The 19296-nt window shown below is 45.2% G+C and overlaps 1 pseudogene; it reads right to left on the bottom strand.

Annotated features, from left to right (window-relative positions):
- LOC136468974 (putative disease resistance protein RGA1) overlaps positions 1–13007 on the bottom strand; it is a 54690-nt pseudogene extending 41683 nt beyond the window's left edge.
- Positions 13008–19296: the final 6289 nt, after the last annotated feature.

Raw genomic sequence — 19296 nt, 5'->3', positions numbered from 1 at the left:
AATGCGACTACTACAAAAGACCACAAGTCACAAAATACAGAGATAAAACCAAGGCCACAGAAGAATCACCGTGGTAAAGAGCAGGAGAACCCTGGTTAATACCTAGCAAAATAAACACAACCCAGATACACTACAACCACAGAGGATGAAGCAAATCCCGGGTTATGGACAAGGAGACAGCCACATCCTGAACAAGGATACTGATAGGGTCACCTCCAACTCGGGGTCAGCCAGCAAGAGTTAGGTGCAAGCATTGACCACCAAGAAAGTAGAGAGCACCACATCTGCCAACCCAGGACCGACAACAGTGACAACCCGAAGATTGAAAGGCAGATAGAGCAAGCATGGAAGCCACATCACAAGAACTCTTCTACCTGCTCCCTCAAACTTCTCAGGAAAATCTCCCCGAGGGATTAGTCTGCTTCTAACCCCTTTCACAAGAACTCTTCTAACTGCCAACATGAAAGCCCGGGGGCTGCTCAACCTCACACACCAGCATAGCTATGAATGAAGAAAAGAATTGAAGAAGAAATGTCCGACTCAAGACAGAGCCACAACCAACAAAGAAGGTATTTATAACAAGCCAGAGGCAAGCGAGGCTAAAGATCACAAGAAAGAAAGAGGAAAAGAACAAAAGAGCAAAGCAACAAAGGTGAATAGTGCTCAAAAGCAAGATTCCTGACAAAAAGTAAAAGAAGATGCTCAAACATGGGTATACAGAACCCATCCATGACCAACAAATGACAAAGACCAAAGGAACATAAATCAAGAACCTTCTACCGGCTTCTTCTCAATAGAAAAGAACCCGGAGAAGGCTCGGGGGCTGCAAGTACCCACCACAGAAAAGTACATTTTTTATTTTTGACCCTCCAGCTTTTTGTACCAAAAAACAAGAGGCTCGGGGGCTACACTCGCTGCGCTCAACAGAAAAGAACTCAGAGCAAAAAGTGCACATCAGTCAAAAGAAGAACCGAAGAAGACCATCTCAAGATTTCACTTCAAGAAGAACCCGAATCAAGTCTACAACAACTAGGCCCTTGAAGCTCAATCATGAAATGCTCGGGGGCTTATCGATGGGGAACTTTACGACCCCCCATAGACCGTACTGTAGGGAAGTGGGCCTTGGTAACGAGGCCCACAGTCCAACCGCCAAGAAGAACACGGAGCAAAGCAATGTGCAAGACCAAAAACTCCAACTCAGACTATACAAGGAAAGGCGCCCAAAGCATAGCTTAGGACTCTGACCTTGTATCTGAGTAGAAAACAAACAACTCCTCCCAGCACCTGGACTATAAAGGGCTGGTGAGTGATGAGGACATGGCACCTTCGGATACGAACAATGATTATAAGGTGCGCTTGTTCCTATATTTGCATAGTGGCTTTGGTTATAATTCACTTGGTTCCACATGTACATGTCACTATTTGATTGTAGGTTCAAATGTGTTCCATAATGGAAGTTCATCAAAGTTGAACTTTCGGTTCATCGGTAGCCTGACAGTGCCTCATTGGGAAGGCCATAACTCATCCATCCGGAGTGCGATCGAGGTCAATGAGCACTTGATGGAAAGCTTGTTTGATAAGCTTTCAAATAGATTTGGTCCCATCTCAATATCACATCGGCAAGGCCTCCAAATCACCAATATATTCTGTCACTATTTCTGGCGGGAGCTACACTGTCGTCATGGGCTTGTTAGACATCCTTGGGACCCAGGCCCAAGTTGGAGCATGCCCCAAGAAGATGGAGAACGCCTAAGAGATGGCCTTGTACGTCCTCCTCCTTGGCCACCACCTTAGGAGGCCAGCAAGGATGTCCAAGCCAAGCCAGAGGCCCAGTCCAATCCGAGTTCGAGTCTGCCTCGGCTGTCAGGACTAGTCTACAATAAAACGGACGCCCAGGACGCATCCGAACTCCGTTTTTGATGATCCACATATGGATGGAAAGATAATTTCATAAGGAAACCAATGGAAGTGGTACCACATCAAAATTCCATCAGAATCAATGGGAATCGTTGAAACAAGTTGACATCCAGAATCTGTCACGGCGCTACGTCGTCGTCTTTTGGGCCGTTGGGCCTTATAACGTGTTGGGACACCTTTAGGACGTGAAGAGGGATCCTTGGACGTCCCTTAGGCTATATAATCAGTAGCCACCACCTACTTTAGATTTTGGGTTTTGGTTTAGATCAATCTGTTATTGAACAGTCGCCGTTATCGGTTTGCAAGACCCCAACTTCGAGTGCTTAATCATTCATCTGCAATTGTAACTTTAATTGAGTTGCTTTTTATCTTGTTCTTGCTTGTGTTCTTTGATTCGCAGCAGGGATTAGCCTTCTTGGCGAGGTCAACTGGATTGTGACACGGTTGATAACCAGAGGAGATGTGGTGCTAAGGTTGCAGGGTTTGGGTCTTTGTGATCTGAAGCCAGATCGGTGTGTTGCTCTCTGAACAAATTGTTGTTTATCTTGATCCTGACGGAAGATCGGGACCCCATCCCCATTAAGTGGTAATCAGAGCTTCAGGTATACCGTCAAGTTCGCATCTTACCCTTAGTTCGAGTGTTTTTGCTTTTATCCCATAGTCCAATGCCTTATTTGTTTCCTATCCTATAACCATCCGCGCCATAGCCTTTGCATGATTCAGTTTCAGAGTCCGCTTTGTTGAGTTTGTGTCCTAGGTCAAAGTCTTGTTGCTGGTTTAGATTGTGTTCTTTTCTAGTTTGTGTTGATACCTCCACCCGCCGCTATTCCGTATCACCATCGGTTTGTATCTTATGTCCACTAAATCCCTGATTCGAGCAACTTCCTTAAAACAGTCATAACTTTTGTATCCGAACTCGAAACGGGAAAAAAATTATATCTATGGAGAACGCCAGAAAATTTTAGATCTATTTCATCCCAGCGATGCTGGGTTCACAAAAATTAGATTTGCGAAATTCGATTAGGAAAATTGAGTTTCTGGACCCACAAGTTTTGTATGCTTTTTAGAGCACAGTCCTAATTTTCTATAGCCCACATCTTTTATTCAATTGAGCTCAATTTTTTTGTGGTTTATTCTTGTGTGCTCCTTGCTGAGAAAAAAATATCAAAAGAGCAAAAGCAAGAAAAAAAAAGATTGGACAAAAAATAAAAGGAAAAAAATAGTAAAAGAGAATAGAAGATATCGAAAAGGAGCACATAAGGAACACTCAATAGCTCTATTATTTGTGATACCTTTTGCCTTGTTCACATCCGTTGCTACCTTTGATACTTGTTTCCTTTCATCCTTGTTTCCTCTCTTGTTTATCACAACTGGTGATAGGAACACGTATAGGCCAGCAACTAAGACAAGTGCTCTGGACATTTATTTAATATTGCTGTTTGTCACTGACTTGTGTGCCACATATATATATTTGTTCTTTTTCGTGCCTCCCAAGCTCCACGTATACTTCAGATCGGTACAGAAAAAGACCCTTGCAATCTTGGTGTCACACCCTCACAGGTATCATGAACCAGCCACCGGTTGTACCGTCCACTGCTTTGCGTTGGTAAGAACCTTATAAGAACTTAGTAAGACGTGTGAGAGTGTGATTCCACTGGCCAATAAATAGTTGATAGGGCATTTATTCTGATTGCTAACAATGCCAAACAACGAGTTTCTTTTTAAGTGTGAAATGCAGGACATCATGGACCGACTGACTACAAGGATGGATGAAATAATTGCAAAAGCGGTCGCTAGAGCGTGCACACAACCTTCCTCCTCCGCTGCTACAACAACATCATCACCGTCACCTCCCGCATGTACTACAGAATTTGCACAGCGCGTGCTCAGTTCTCAAATGGAGAAGGCAGAGCAAAACCAGTTCAACAACTTGTTCCAAACATACTTTGTTGTGAAGGAACGACGTTGTCGTGTTATGATTGATGGTGAGACTTGCAACAACCTTGCAAGCTTAGAGATGATTGAGAAGCTTGGTCTGACCACACAGCCACATCCACATCCATATTACATCCAATGGGTAAATTCTTGGGATAAGATAAAGGTAACTGAAATTGCTCGTATTGAGTTTTCAATTGGTCTTTATAAGGACAGCGCAGAATTTGACATAGTACTTATGCAAGCATGTCAATTATTGCTAGGCAAGCCATGGATATCTGAAAATAATGTTTTGCACAACACAACTACTAATAAATATTTGCTCAGATATAATGGTAGAAAATTTACTTTTATACCTATGACTACTACTAAAATTTTAAGAGAAGATCTCATGAGAGCAGAGAGAAGAAAAAATGAGCCTTTTAGAAAAGAATGGGCTATTTCAGATATTACAATACCGTCATCTAAATCTGAATTTTTACAAAATGGAGATAGTGCTTTGCCTCTTGTTGGAACTAATATTTTGTAGCATGTATCCCAAAAAGAGGACAAGGTGACTGAGAAAGAACAGGTAAATGTATCAGGTAAGAGCTCTCTTGATGTGCTGATTTTTTCCACCAATGATGCTAATAATTCTATACTAAAATCTTCTATTGATTTACCTTTGACACATGGCGAATGTTCTACTGATCTTTGCGATAGAGAAGAGTTGTGTGATAATGATATGATTATTAACGTGCCACAACCAGTGAATGAGAATGATTCTTTTGTTTTGGAACCAAATACTTGTGCTAAAAATAAACAATTGCTTCCAATTGCCACTGAACAAGATGAACTAAAATTGTTGTCTTCTCTAAATACTTTGGGGTATATTGAGTTTGAGACACTATGTGCTCTGAGTAGTTTGGAGGAGAAATTTAATTGTGCATGATTGCCATGGTTATCTAGATGTTCATGTCACTTTATTGGCAAATATAATTGTAAAGGAGAGTATATGGTGCATCGTGTCTATATTTGTTCAACTCTGAAATCTCCTTTCATTGTGCAAAAATATGATCAACTAGAGGGCACCAATAGCGATAATGTTGTCATGTCGAAATCCCCAAGTTTTGTAATGAGGCAATATGTTAAATTTCAAGAAGGGGAGCAATGTTGGCTACTACCGACAACTTGTCCTCCAGCTAAGCTCAAACCGAGGACGGTTTGTTGTCAAGAAGAGGAGGATGATGAGGACATGGCACCTTCGGATACGAATAATGATTATAAGGTGCGCTTGTTCCTATATTTGCATAGTGGCTTTGGTTATAATTCACTTGGTTCCACATGTACATGTCACTATTTGATTGTAGGTTCAAATGTGTTCCATAATGGAAGTTCATCAAAGTTGAACTTTCGGTTCGTCGGCAGCCCGACAGTGCCTCATTGGGAAGGCCATAACTCATCCATCCGGAGTGCAATCGAGGTCAATGAGCACTTGATAGAAAGCTTGTTTGATAAGCTTTCAAATAGATCTGGTCCCATCTCAATATCATGTCGGCAAGGCCTCCAAATCACCAATATATTCTGTCACTATTTCTGGCGGGAGCTACACTATCGCCATGGGCTTGTTAGACATCCTTGGGACCCAGGCCCAAGTTGGAGCACGCCCCAAGAAGATGGAGAACGCCTAAGAGATGGACTTGGACGTCCTCCTCCTTGGCCACCACCTTAGGAGGCCAGCAAGGATGTCCAAGCTAAGCCAGAGGCCCAGTCCAATCCGAGTTCGAGTCTGCCTCGACCGTCAGGACCAGTCTGCAATAAAACGGACGCCCAAGACGCATCTGAACTCCGTTTTTGATGATCCACATATGGATGGAAAGATAATTTCATAAGGAAACCAATGGAAGTGGTCCCACATCAAAATTCCATCAGAATCAATGGAAATAGTTGAAATAAGTTAACATCCAGAATCTGTCACGGCGCTGCGTCGTCGTCTTTTGGGCCGTTGGGCCTTGTAACGTGTTGGGACACCTTTAGGACATGAAGAGGGATCCTTGGACGTCCCTTAGGCTATATAATCAGTAGCCACCACCTACTTTAGGTTTTGGGTTTTGTTTTAGATCAATCTGTCATTGAACAGTCGCCGTTATCGGTTTGCAAGACCCCAACTTCGAGTGCTTAATCATTCATCTGCAATTGTCACTTTAATTGAGTTGCTTTTTATCTTGTTATTGCTTGTGTTCTTTGATTCGCAGCAGGGATTAGCCTTCTTGGCGAGGTCAACTGGATTGTGACACGGTTGATAACCAGAGGAGACGTGGTGCTAAGGTTGCAGGGTTTGGGTCTTTGTAATATGAAGCCGGATCGGTGTGTCGCTCTCCGAACAAATCGTTGTTTATCTTGAACCTGACGGAAGATCAGGACCCCCATCCCCATTAGTGAGGATACCCCTTGTAAACGACTGAACACACCCAATACTCAAAGCAACACGACGCAAACAGGCTAACGCCAAAACTGGACGTAAGGTTATTACTCGACCAAGTCGAGGGCCCAAACCAGTATAAATCGTGAGTCCCTTTGCGTAACCGCCGAGTTCCACTATTCGCCGAAGCCTGAACAACTGTCCCGGGTACCCCCGTGGTAGGCTATCGGTGGTAAAACATCGACAAAGGCCTGGGATGGCTAGAAAATGGGTGGAACCCACATCCCCGTAGGCGAGAGTGTGGGATACTCCAGCGAGCCAAAGAGAATCGTATCGCTCGAGCCCGCCACGGCGGGGGTGGTGAAAAAATGGGCCATCCGATGACCAAAAAGTGTTGAACGTACAGCGTATTCTCCACGGACGGCACCAACTGTCGGTACAAAAAGTGACCAACTAGTGAATATTTGTAGTTTTGCTGTACGTTGTGATCAGAGGTGGCCTAGCACTCAATGACACAGGATTTATACTGGTTCAGGCAACGTGCCCTACGTCTAGTTTGGGTCGGTCGGTGACTTTATTCCTGAGCCTAGGTGCTCAAAGTCTATAGTGGGGTTACAAACAAGAAGAAGAAAGGAGGGGTGTTCAAGAGGCCCAGTCGGGTCCGACCAGAAGGGTCGAGGGCGACCGAAACTCCGCTATGAGCTAGAAGTCCAAGCGTGTGCTTGAGGGGTTGTGAGCTATCGATCTAGTGAGTCTGAGCTTGAAGAAGTCGACCTCTCTTGTTGGAGGGAGCGCATCCCCTTTTATAGAAGAAGGGGATGGCTTTACAGGTGAGAGGGAGAGAGTACAGATGTTACTAAGCCTTGCTGCCCACGCCGATGAGGACAGTGATGATGGTAGGCGCCCACAATACTGTTGACGTCGTTGTAGAATGTCACGTGCACATGGGTGGTTGTGTTGGCTTCTTCACGAAGGGTGGATGTCGGTACCTACAAAATACTATTGGTATGTGGGGAGCCCTACCATGTGTACCAGGTATGGTGAATCCTGGTGCCCACTATCGATGCCTAGAGGCATGTGGGGGGCTCTTTGCTGTATGGGAGTCAATGGTGCCTACAATACTATAGACACAAATGTCGGCGCCTACAATACTGTTTGTGTCAGGGCGGTTGTGGAGCACTGTTCCGACAGGCATATAGGGTATGGTCCCGGTATGGTGTTTTGACTTTGTGTATAGCCTTCTCCGTTCACCCCTGGTCCCTTCCAAGCGGATGTCCCCGGTCGGATGGCCCTAGTTGGCCCTGGCCGCGCTAGTCGGAGAAGAGCGGTAAGCAGGCTTCCTACGAGTCCCCGGTCGGAGTCGCGGGGTCGGAGTAGGAAGCAGCGTTTTGGGCCCGGCCTTTCGATCGGAGAGACCGCCTGGAGGCGACTGGTGCCCGAAGCGAGTGCTCCGGTCGGAGAGGTGGGTCAAAGAAGTTGATGAGCGGGCGCTTGTTCTTTCGGGCAGACCTTTCGGTCGGCGACCGGACTGTCCTTCCGGCCCATCGTGTTTTAGACTCTTGGGCCGGCCCATGAACTATATGCTGTTTTCTTGGGCCGAGCCCTGGCGTGGAAGCCGGTCCTCGAGGGACCCTGGGTTTATGAACCCGACAAATAGAGACACTGGTCTTTCTCTACTATAAACTTATTCTGCTGAGGCTGATGCAGCATGGGACCTTTTCCCTTTGACTTTGAGGAGGAGTTAGCATTATTATTCTTTTTCTTGTTGTCTTTCACATAATTGATAGTGCCATCATTGGCAGCTTTCATTCTCTCCTCTTGCACACACATAGCCATGAGCCTCTCTAAGTCCCACTTCTTGGGCTGTATGTTGTAGTTGACAACAAAAGTGTCAAATTCCTTTGGCAAGGAAGCAAAAATAAGATAGATATGGAACTCTTCCTTGAGAGCCAGATCTATTGATTTTAGCTTGGATGCCAAATTGCTCATCCTTAGTATGTGCTCTCTTATGCTACCATTTCTAGAGTACCTCTCTGTCACCAGCTATTTTATCAGCTGGGTAGCATGTCTTTGAAAAGCCAGTGAACTGACTCTTTATTCTATCGAGGTACTCGGTGGTCGTGTCACACTCTGGGATTGAGCCCATAATTACAGGCTCAATCGTGTTCTTTATTACAGCCAAACATTTCTTGTTGGCAGTGACCCACTTCCTATGCTCAAGGTCATATGACATCTTTTAGGATGCAAAATCCCCCTCTCCAGTTGCCCAAGCGGCATCAGCCTCATTTGTCTCCCTCACCGGTGTCATAGGCTCAGTGGGACACGGTGAGGTGACTACCCAGTCCACCTCAGCCAAGATGAAGGCCAGGTCAATCTTTTTCTTTCACTCCGTGTAGTTGTCGCCTTTGAGAGTGGGGATCTCTTTGATACAACCCATCAAGTTGTATCTGCCTGAAAACACAATTCATATAGAGTGAGGACATAAATAATAACAACAATTGCATGTCTTAGTTTCAACGTTGGTCAAAATTAAAACATACAACTGTTCTTATACACTAATTCTACATCACCGTTGAGCAGAAATAGAATTAATGTATGGAACATTATAATATTGCTATTATCAACGTTGGTCAGAAAAATAACAATATTATAATTTACTGATTAAAATTGACTACTCTTCAAATTAAATTCTCCTGTTGGTTCGAATTTAATTAGAAGATCATTAACTTTAACATTGCAGCGGAAAAATTATTCAATTTAATGAAATTTACCCACAGAATTTTTTTTCTATTTACTTTAAGCCATTTATCCATTTTCTAGGAAATACATATTTACTAGAAAAAGAAAACAAAAATTGATTCAAAATGAACATTGTTCTTCAGCCCAGCCGGCAAAATGACCCGGCCCACTCTGCTTGCGCGCTGTGCCTCCAAGGCCACAACCTTGGCCTAGGCCGCAAAGCCACACGGCCGCGCGCGCCCGCCTAGGCTGACCATTGGCCCGATCGATATGCACCGTCCATCTTAATCCGACGGCCACGCGCGCGTTTCACTCGAAATAAAAGCCGACGCCGCGGCGCCCTCGAGGAAACCCTAATCCATTCTTTGCTGCTCTCTCTCCCTCTTTGCCTCGCTCCGTTCTCTCCTCAGCGCAGCAGCCACGAGCTCCAAAGTGAAAGCAAGCACGAAGATGGCACCGTCGCCGGTCCCCTCACCGGCATGCGCGCTCCCCAGCGGGTGAGCACGCCGTCGTCGAGCGGTCTGGGTAGCGGTGCCCTGATCCCCTCCAAAACCCTAAATCTGACCCGGCCACTTCTCCTCCTCCTCTGTCTCGGTCCCATGATGGCATGGAGACGATGATGGCGCCGTCGCTGGCCCTCTCACCGGCGTGCGTGCTCCCCAGCGGGTGAGCGCGCCGCCGTCGAGCGGCCTGGCCGTGGCGCCCTTTGCTTGAGCACCCGCCCACGCGTCGATGAGGCAGCAACACGGTGCGGCATCGAGGTAGGCCTCTTCCCCTTCCCCTTTTCTTTTCTTTGATTTTTTTCTTTCTTCTCTTCTCGGATCTATCCGATTTAGGGTTGGGGTGGGGTTAGGATCGAGATTAGGGTTTGGTTAGGGTTAGGGTTTCATTCACTATTCTTCTTCCCCGTGACTGATTCGCGGGTTAGGTTTTGGCTTTGAGATCCGAGACCCTTTCTTTTCTCTGTTCTTCACCCGATTAGGGTTAGGGTTCGGTGACCCTCTTCTTTTCTCAGATCCGAACGGATCTGATCTCTTTCTTACCCCTGACATGATCTACATCTAGACAGAGGGTTCCCATAGGCTAGATCTACACCTAGTTAGGCTCCGATACCATTGTTAGACCTTAAGCAGGATCTCTAGGCATAGAACTAGCATGTCTATTTGCTATTAAATAAAACCATGAGTCCTAGAGCATCTACTAGTGCAGTAGCAGTAGATAGAATGAGAGAAAGAGAGGGGTGAAGGGTGCAAACCTTTGGCCGCCTTGGATGAAGATGGGCTCGCCATCGTAGTGCTTGGCGATAACCCAGTGGCGGTGTTGAGTCGAAGGGCGGCGGTGCAGTAGCGGTTGCAGGGTTGCCCGGCGATGTAGCAGCTCCTCGGTGTAGATGCAGAGGCGGTGGCGGCGCGGCTAGTGGCTTCCCGTCACTGGCTGCGCCCCTCTGGATCGGATTAGGGATTTCGGTGGAGAACTATAGCTCAGACAAACCTCGTACTCCGAGCCGCCGACCCCCACCTCTATTTATTGTGCAATATGACAGGGGCCCTCCAGCCATAGTGGGCTGGGCGCCCCCGATCAGGACGCGGATCAAAGGCCCAACTGGGCCGTTGGGCCTAGTTTGGGATTAGAGATCAATCTAACACTTATATGCCCTTTCAAATCAAAGGAACCCATCCATCCTTGTAGATCTTGGACTTCTAAATGATAAAGTCTAACCAAAGCAGGTAAGCATAGGTCCAAATCACCCCAAGATGACTTCATCCTTAGGTAGCGAAGATGAACAAAGCTTTGGAAAGTTGTGCAACATATCCTTGTCCACATTATATGACACTCCAGACAAATAAATAGTGCGTAGGGCTCTAGCTTCCCTTAACAAGTCACCAAAAGTTAAGGCAAAGCTACCATGGTATGTTCCAAACAATATTAGAGTATGTATGTTTTCAACTTTCAGCCTTTTACCTAACGCAATCACACCCCTTTTAAATTCTTCGAAAATCATTCTATCACCAATCGCTATGTCATCTATAATGATAGACAAGTGACGTACATTAGGGGATATTTGTATGGACCTCACATTTGAACTACGTATGCTCAGGCATTCATACGATGAAACCTTTACTGCCAACTCATGTAGTAGGTCATGGACAATATAGTAAGGACAACCGTCATCTTTCTCATTCTTTTTAAAAAATCCATGGTAAACCAAGTCATTTAAATAGCTCAGCCCAATGTCTTCAATTCTTTTGTTATGATCTGATGACTGCAATATACCTAGTCCTATCCACAAGTGAATTAACTCATTGTTGCCAAATTCATGATCTTCAGGAAACAAAGCACAATATGAGAAACATTGCTTCAGATTAAAAGGAAGATAATCATAGCTAAGCTTTAGAGCTGGCATAATGTCATTGTCATTGGTTTGTAGCTCCCATTCTTTGCTTTCTAGAATTTTTGTCCAATGGTCTCAAGTAAGTTGGTTTCTTAGTAACCTCCCAACGGTTTTTGCTGCAAGAGGGTTCCCCTTCAAAGTGGTCACTATTTTGTTTCCAGCATCAAATAATTTAGGATGGTTTTTCCATGGCTGTTGGTCACCAAATACACACGCTTCAAATAATTTCATAAAATCTGCAGCTTCCAAATGACCCATTTCTATAGGATAATCAGTTGTCTTAACCATGTTTGCCACCCCAAGACTTCGAGTTGTCACTATAACCATATTGCCTTTTTTCTCCCCTTTTCTAAAAGGCGCTAGCAGTTTTTTCCACTCATCCTCGTGATATGTCCACATATCATCCAACACAAGTAAAAAACGCTTAGCTTTTATTCTTTGTTCAATTAGCTCTTGGTCACTGCTATATTCCTTTTCTTCTTTAGATTTAGGTATTTTTGTTACAGCTTCCTGTGCTAGCCTAGCGGCACTGAAGGTTTGAGAGACACATATCCAAACTAAGATATCAAAATGGCTCTTCAGCTCTTGGTATATGTGTTGTGTGAAAGTTGTCTTTCCTACCCCCGGGCCAACAATAGGAAGCACTGTGAGCTTATTTTCAGAGTATTCACCGTTGACAATGCATTCATAGTACTCTTTTTCTCGGTGTCCCTGCCAAATAATATAGGTTCATTCCATGATGTATGGAGTCACTGGCGGAGCTACCTTAGGGCCATAGAGGGCCATGCATGGCCCCCCTTGCCATGCATTCATAGTTGTCATGTGCAAGTACATGTATATTTCCCCACTGTCTACTGGCATAGCTGCATGCATAGTTGTTTTGTCTATTACTACTGACTAGATGCCTGATGCATGAAAGCTTGCTAGCTACGGTGCCATGCTTGCCTGTAGCAGTACGTTCTTGAGGCCCGTTTGGCCCTGGCTTGCTTTGAGCGCTAGCTCCGCCACTGTATGGAGTTGTTTTAGGTCGATTCATAGCATTGTGTTGGATAGTGGCACTGTTGGAGGCTTGTAGCTCTATAGTAAGCATAGGGGAGACCCTGGCACAGAGGGGCTTGAGCTTATCTATAATATCCTTCATCCTTTTAGAGGTCTCCACCCTATCAAACTTTAATTTTGGTGGTTCCCTTTCCATTGATGAGGCACAGTGAGAATGGTCGTTGCGAGCACATGAAAAGGAGCAGCATGAGAGTCGTTTACCGACAGCTTTGGCCGTGTAGCAAGCATCACGGACGAGGTCGTGGATGCAGCCGCGAGGATGCACGTCGGCGGCATGGTAGGTGCCGTCGAGCGTGTCCTGGATGCGGAAGTAGTCGAGCTCATCGAGCACGTCGTCGGCGCTGTACGCCAGGTGGCGGAGCTCATGCAGCAGCGTCACCAGCGCGGGGCTCCCTGTCACGGGCGTTGTTCAGCATCGCCTGCGCAAAACAGCTCCAGCTTGAGCTCGCGGACGTTGGGAGTGAGCCCGGTGGTGGCCGCCCATGCCTCCAGTAGGCCATCCTTGACAGGGTCCAGCGCCTTGCCCACCACCCACAGCGCCGCGTTGATGGCGGCCGCCTCCATGCCTCCACGTACCACGCCTTCTCGATGTAGAATGCTGCATGCGAGGAAGACAAAAGCCAGAATAAATGCTCAAATAGATGTCGCAGGCAATAGAAATGAAACTTATTCAGCCTGTTCGGGAGGCCGTATCGTATCGTGGATTATTTACTGCTGGCTGGATTGGTGTGAGAGAAAAACACTGTTTCCGACTGGAAATTTACGATCGTTTACGAGCAAGCGAACAGGCTGAGCAATGAGAACTCAATCACAATTCACAATCAACACTTTATGCAACCCACAAACCACAAGCTGCTGCTGCTGCCGGCCGATTCGAAAGATGTGTGAGCACAGTGCATATGGGAAGGCAGCGATAGATAGAGAGGGAATAAATAGGAGAGGTGACTTCGTGGATCAGAAACCTTGATCACACATCAACGAGGAGTGAAAGCTAGTCATGTTCCTTTAGTCTTACCTTCCTTCCTTGTGCTTGCAAAGGAACGGATCATCCCCATATTGAATGCTATGCACGTATTCCCTGAATCCCTGTCCGGGCGCAAGCAAACTACTGCAGCATCTATTCCTTGCGTGCCTGCATCTATTCCTTGCGTGCCTTTGAAGCCTATTGGCGACGCCTGCTCTGCCTCTGCACCCAATGGTTATTCTGAAAATTTGCTAGCAGGGGGGCAGCGCCCAGTGCCCACTGTGCCACCATGGCCTGCAGCCTCTTGACCCTGGGTTTGTAGCAGTAGTGTGACTGTGTTTTTTTTTGTTTTTGTTTTTGAAAGGAGATTACCTCGGCTTTTAAGAAAGCCAATAACCACGTTCATTATAAACTGGGTGAAAGCATCTAGGCTCCTAGTTGGATTTCGATGATTAATGACAATACAAGATTACTATGACTAACGTGTGTTTTGCAGAGGCAATTAAGTTAGGTCATGGTAATGGGGATCGATTGGGCAATCGAGGTGGTCATGTCCCTACGATGGAAATCGTTTCGGTTTTCAAAGGATGGACGACAAGGTTAAGGATGACTAGTTCTAAGTGTCGATTGAAGTTCGAGAGACACTTAGAGTAGTTTAGAACTTCGTTTTTCCTTTGGCCGTACTATTAAGGGGGGTATGGATGGATAGCTTGACCTAGGTGAGTCTAGTGAGTTAGGTGTGGTGCACACTTGTTAAAACTAGCACTAGGTAGCTCCACAACAGCCCTATGATCATATGGAGCAAACTTCATTCACATATGTTCGAGAGTTGGAAGTGAATGGAGGGTCAAATGCTGACCGGATGCTGGCTCTGGTGCGACCGGACGCTGGCCGCAGGGTCCGGTCAGTTCATTTGACCAAGGTGATTGCGTTCGGTGCGACCGAACGCTGAGAGACAGCATCCGGTCGACTCCAGTAAGGTTCCAGAGAAGGAAATCTATGACCGGACGTGTCCGGTCAATACTGACCGGACCCTGAGGGTTCAGCGTCCGGTCGAGTACAGTAAGCATCCAGTGAGGGTTTAATGCGATCGGACGCGTCCGGTCAGTGGTGACTGGACCCTGCCAGCGTCCGGTCAACACTTTAACACTGGTGTGCGGGTTGAACTGACCGGAGCGTCTGGTCAACATGACTAGAGCGTCCGATCACCCCGCAGAAGCTCATAACGGTTCGTTTTTCAGGCTGTCTTATAAATAGAAGCTCCACTCGTGTGTGGAGTCACTTTTGCTCATTCCAACAGCTGAGAAACATGAGTGCCTAGAAGAGCAAGGTCCAAGTGAGGTGATTGAGATTTGAGAATCCAAGAGAGTAGCCTCATTAGTGAATCAAGAGTAGCAAAGTGTGCATCCACCATTCTCATTAGGCTTCGCGTGGTCAAGTGAGAGTTCGTGCTTGTTACTCTTGGTGATCGCCATCACCTAGACGGCTTGGTGGTGATTGGGAGCTTGGTGATCATCCGGCGGAGCTTGTGGGTGACCTAACTCAAGTTGTGAGCGGTTTTGAGTGATTCGCCGCGACGGAGTGTCGAAGAATCAACCCGTAGAGAGCACTTGATCCTTGCGCGGATCAAGGGGGAGCTATACCCTTACGCGGGTGCTCCAACGAGGACTAGTGGGGAGTGGCGACTCTCCGATACCTCGATAAAACATCACCGCGTTCCTCTCTCTCTATTTACTTTGAGCAATTACTTTGAGCATTTACTTTGAGCAATTCAATACTTGTTTTTACATTCATAGAATTGCCATGCTAGAGTAAGTTTGGAATATAGGTTGCAAGTCCTTTGTGCGTTAGATTGATAGAAACACTTTTCTAGGCACACGGGGTTAATTGGGCTAACCGTAGAATTTAATTATAGAAAGAAAATTTAGAATTAGCCTAATTCATCCCCTCTCTTGGGCATCTTGATCCTTTCAATTGGTATCGAAGCCTCGTGCTTACATTTTTAAGCTTAATCGCTTAGAGCAAGATGTCTCACGGGCATGGACCTCCTCCTATCTTTGAGGGAGATGACTTTCCATATTGGAAAATCCGCATGGAGGCGTACTTAGAAGCTCTAGACGTTGGAATACTTAGAGCCGCCTCACAAGGCTTCCCAAAACCTCGGGATGCTACTAACCTACAAGGCGATGAGGTAAATTATGAAAAGTGAAATGCAAAGGCTCGAAACACCATCTTTAGAATCCTTTGCAAAGATGAGTTCAACCGCGTAAGGAACCATAAAGACGCCCATGCACTATGGTCGGACGTTTGTGCGCTCCATGAGGGAACCAAGAGTGAGCGTGAGGAACGCTATCATCTTGTGATTAAAAAGCTAAATTCATTTGAGATGCTTCCCAAAGAAAGTGCTAATGAGATGTATTCATGTTTGAATGTTCTTGTAGAGGAAGTTAATGGGCTTGGACTTACTCAAATGTCACCATCCGACGTTGTGAGAAAAATCTTGAGTGTCCTCCCCATTGACAAATATGGGCATATTGTGACCGTACTACATCAAGGTGATCTTTCCGCCGCTACACCGACACAAATCTTGGGAAAGATCAATGCTCATGAAATGTACATGCACATCATGCCACAAGATGACCCATCCTCTACCAAGAAGAAAGACAAAGACTTAGCATTCAAAGCTAGCCAAGAGAAGGGCAAGGCAAGACTTGAGTATGAAAGCTCAAGTGAAGATGAAGTTGATGATGAAAGCCTTGCTCTCATGGTGAAGAAGACCGCCAACATGCTAAAGAAGTTTGACAACACAAACATTGAAGCTTATTGTGATGAAGTTGGGATCAAACATGAAGTCTTCGCAACTTATACTCCTCAACAAAATGGTGTAGTTGAGAGTAAGAACCGGACTTTGATCACTCTTGCAAGGACAATGCTAGATGAGTACAACACCTCCGAAGCTCTATGGGCGGAAGCAATCAACACCGCATGCTATGCATCAAATCGCCTATTCCTTCAAAAGTTCCTTGGCAAGACACCTTATGAGTTGCTCAATGGGAAGAAGCCGGACGTCTCCTTCTTTAGGATGTTTGATTGCAAATGCTATATCTACAAGAAGCGACAACACCTAGGGAAGTTCCAAAGACGTTGTGATATTAGTTTTCTTGTTGGTTACTTATCAAAGTCCAAATCATATAGAGTATTTAATCATGCCACCGGCTTGGTTGAAGAAACATATGATGTGGAATTTGATGAATCTAACGGCTCCCAAGGAGCACATGAGAATCTTGATGATGTAGGTGATGAACCATTGAGAGAGGCTATGAAGAATATTCCGGTGGGAGACATCAAGCCAAAAGATGATGAAGATAATGTACAAATCATTGATCAACCCTCTTCATCAAGTGTGCCACAAGATGGTGAAAAAGATAGGAGAGTAGAAAATGAAGATACTCATGTCTCCTATGAGCAAATGGTGGTACAAGCACAAGATGTTGATGCTCCACAATCTCCTCCTCAAGTGGTCAATAGAAGAAATACACCTCTCCTACAAGATCATCCACAAGATCTCATCATAGGGAGTCCATCAAAGGGTGTAATGACTCGATCTTAAAAACTTGCTTCATTTATTGCTCATCACTCTTTTGTCTCTTGCTATGAGCCTACCAAGGTAGAAGAAGCTCTTAAAGATCTGGATTGGATCAATGCCATGCATGAAGAGTTGAACAACTTCACTCGCAATGAAGTTTGGACTCTTGAAGAGCGACCAAAAGGTGCAAGAGTCATTGGAACAAAGTGGGTGTTCCGCAACAAGCAAGATGATCAAGGAGTCGTTGTGAGGAACAAGACAAGACTAGTTGCAAAGGGGTTCTCTCAAGTTGAAGGTTTGGATTTTAGAGAGACCTTTGCACCGGTTGCAAGATTAGAAGCCATCCATATCCTACTTGCATATGCATCACATCATGAAAAGAAACTATATCAAATGGATATAAAAAGTGCATTCTTAAATGGCTTTATTAATGAACTAGTCTATGTTGATCAACCTCCCAGGTTTAAAGACCCTAGATATCCTAATCATGTTTATAGGTTGTCCAAGGCACTATATGGGCTTAAGCAAGCCCCAAGAGCTTGGTATGAGCGCCTTCGGGACTTCCTCATTGAGAAGGACTTCACCATTGGGAAGGTCGACACCACACTATTAACCAAGAAGCTTGATGAGCATATCTTCATTTGTCAAGTATATGTTGATGATATCATCTTTGGATCATCAAATGAAGACTCATGCAAAGAATTTGGTGAATTGATGTCAAATGAGTTCGAGATGTCAATGATTGGTGAGCTTATATTCTTTCTTGGTTTTCAAGTCAAGCAAATGAAAGAAGGCATCTTCATCTCTCAAGAGAAATACACAAAAGATCTTCTCAAGAGATTCAAGATGGATGAATGTAAGCCAATCAAAACACCAATGCCTACCAATGGACATCTCGACCTAGATGAGGGAGGTAACCCGGTTGATCAAACTCTCTACCGTTTCATGATTGGTAGCTTGTTATATTTAACCGCATCTAGGCCCAACATCATGTTTAGTGTATGTATGTGTGTTAGATTTCAAGCTAATCCTAAGGAAACACATTTAATTGCCGTAAAAAGAATCCTTAGGTATCTTAAGCACACACCAAGCATTGGCCTTTGGTATCCCAAAGGAGCTATATCTGAATTAATTGGCTATTCCGATTTGGATTATGCCGGATGCAAAGTTGATAGAAAGAGCACATCCGGAGGGTGCCATTTGCTTGGTAAATTACTTGTGTCTTGGTCCTCCAAGAAACAAAATAGTGTGGCTTTGTCCACCGTCGAAGCAGAATACATTGCCGCGGGTGCTTGTTGTGCACAAATATTATACATGAAACAAACTTTGCTAGACTATGGTGTAGTTCTAGAAAAGGTACCTCTTTTGTGCGATAATGAAAGTGCGGTAAAACTTGTAAATAATCTGGTTCAACACCTTCGCACCAAGCACATAGATATCCGCCATCACTTTCTAAGAGATCATGTTGCTAAAAATGATATATCACTAGAAGGTGTGAGAACCGAAGATCAATTAGCGGATATCTTCACTAAACCGCTAGACGAGGCTACATTTTGTAGATTGTGGAATGAGCTAAATGTACTTGATTTTAGTAACTTCACTAAAAATTGAGCTTGTGTTGTCCCTTGCATTCATTGTAATATACAACATGTTTAATTTTTTTGGTAATGCATATAGGGCTTGTCTAACATGGTTAAGATAACCGCCGAAAAGCGTGTGAAGAAGCTTAACCTTGGATCAAACTTGACAAGCAACTAGATTTACTTATAAGTATTGTATATGCATGGATGCTGTTTTGTCGTTTTGTTCCATTTGCCCTCTTATTTGCCTATTTTCTTAAAAAGAATTATAGCCTAAGGCAAACTATTTTGAAAAACTTGAGGGTTTGAGAGAGGTCATTCACATCAGTCCTAATTGGTGTTTATTTAGACCTTATTTAAGTTGGGACTTGATTGGGAACAGGCAGCGTGGAGAAACTTTGAAGATTTGCTGGAAAAGAGTGACCGAACGCTGCACCGGACTCTACTATACAGCGTTCGGTCAGTTCACAGGTGGTGAACTCGCTGCAAAGGAGTGACCGGACTCTGTCTTTCAGCATTCGGTCAGAAGACGTCTCAGCGTCCGGTCGTGTGATGAAGACGAAGGCTAGGTTGACCGGACACTGGCTGCGTCCGGTCGGTGTCCACCGAACGCGTCCGGCCGCGATTCCAGAGGATTTGGACCTCTCTAGAATCGACCGAACGTTGGGTGGTAGCGTCCGGTCGCTACCACCGGAGCGTCCGGTCAGTAGATCTCGTGCGGCT

This window comes from Miscanthus floridulus, chromosome 8, assembly GCF_019320115.1.
Source record: "Miscanthus floridulus cultivar M001 chromosome 8, ASM1932011v1, whole genome shotgun sequence".
In the NCBI taxonomy this organism is placed as follows: domain Eukaryota; kingdom Viridiplantae; phylum Streptophyta; class Magnoliopsida; order Poales; family Poaceae; genus Miscanthus; species Miscanthus floridulus.
This window is presented reverse-complemented; position numbering and strand designations above follow the sequence as displayed.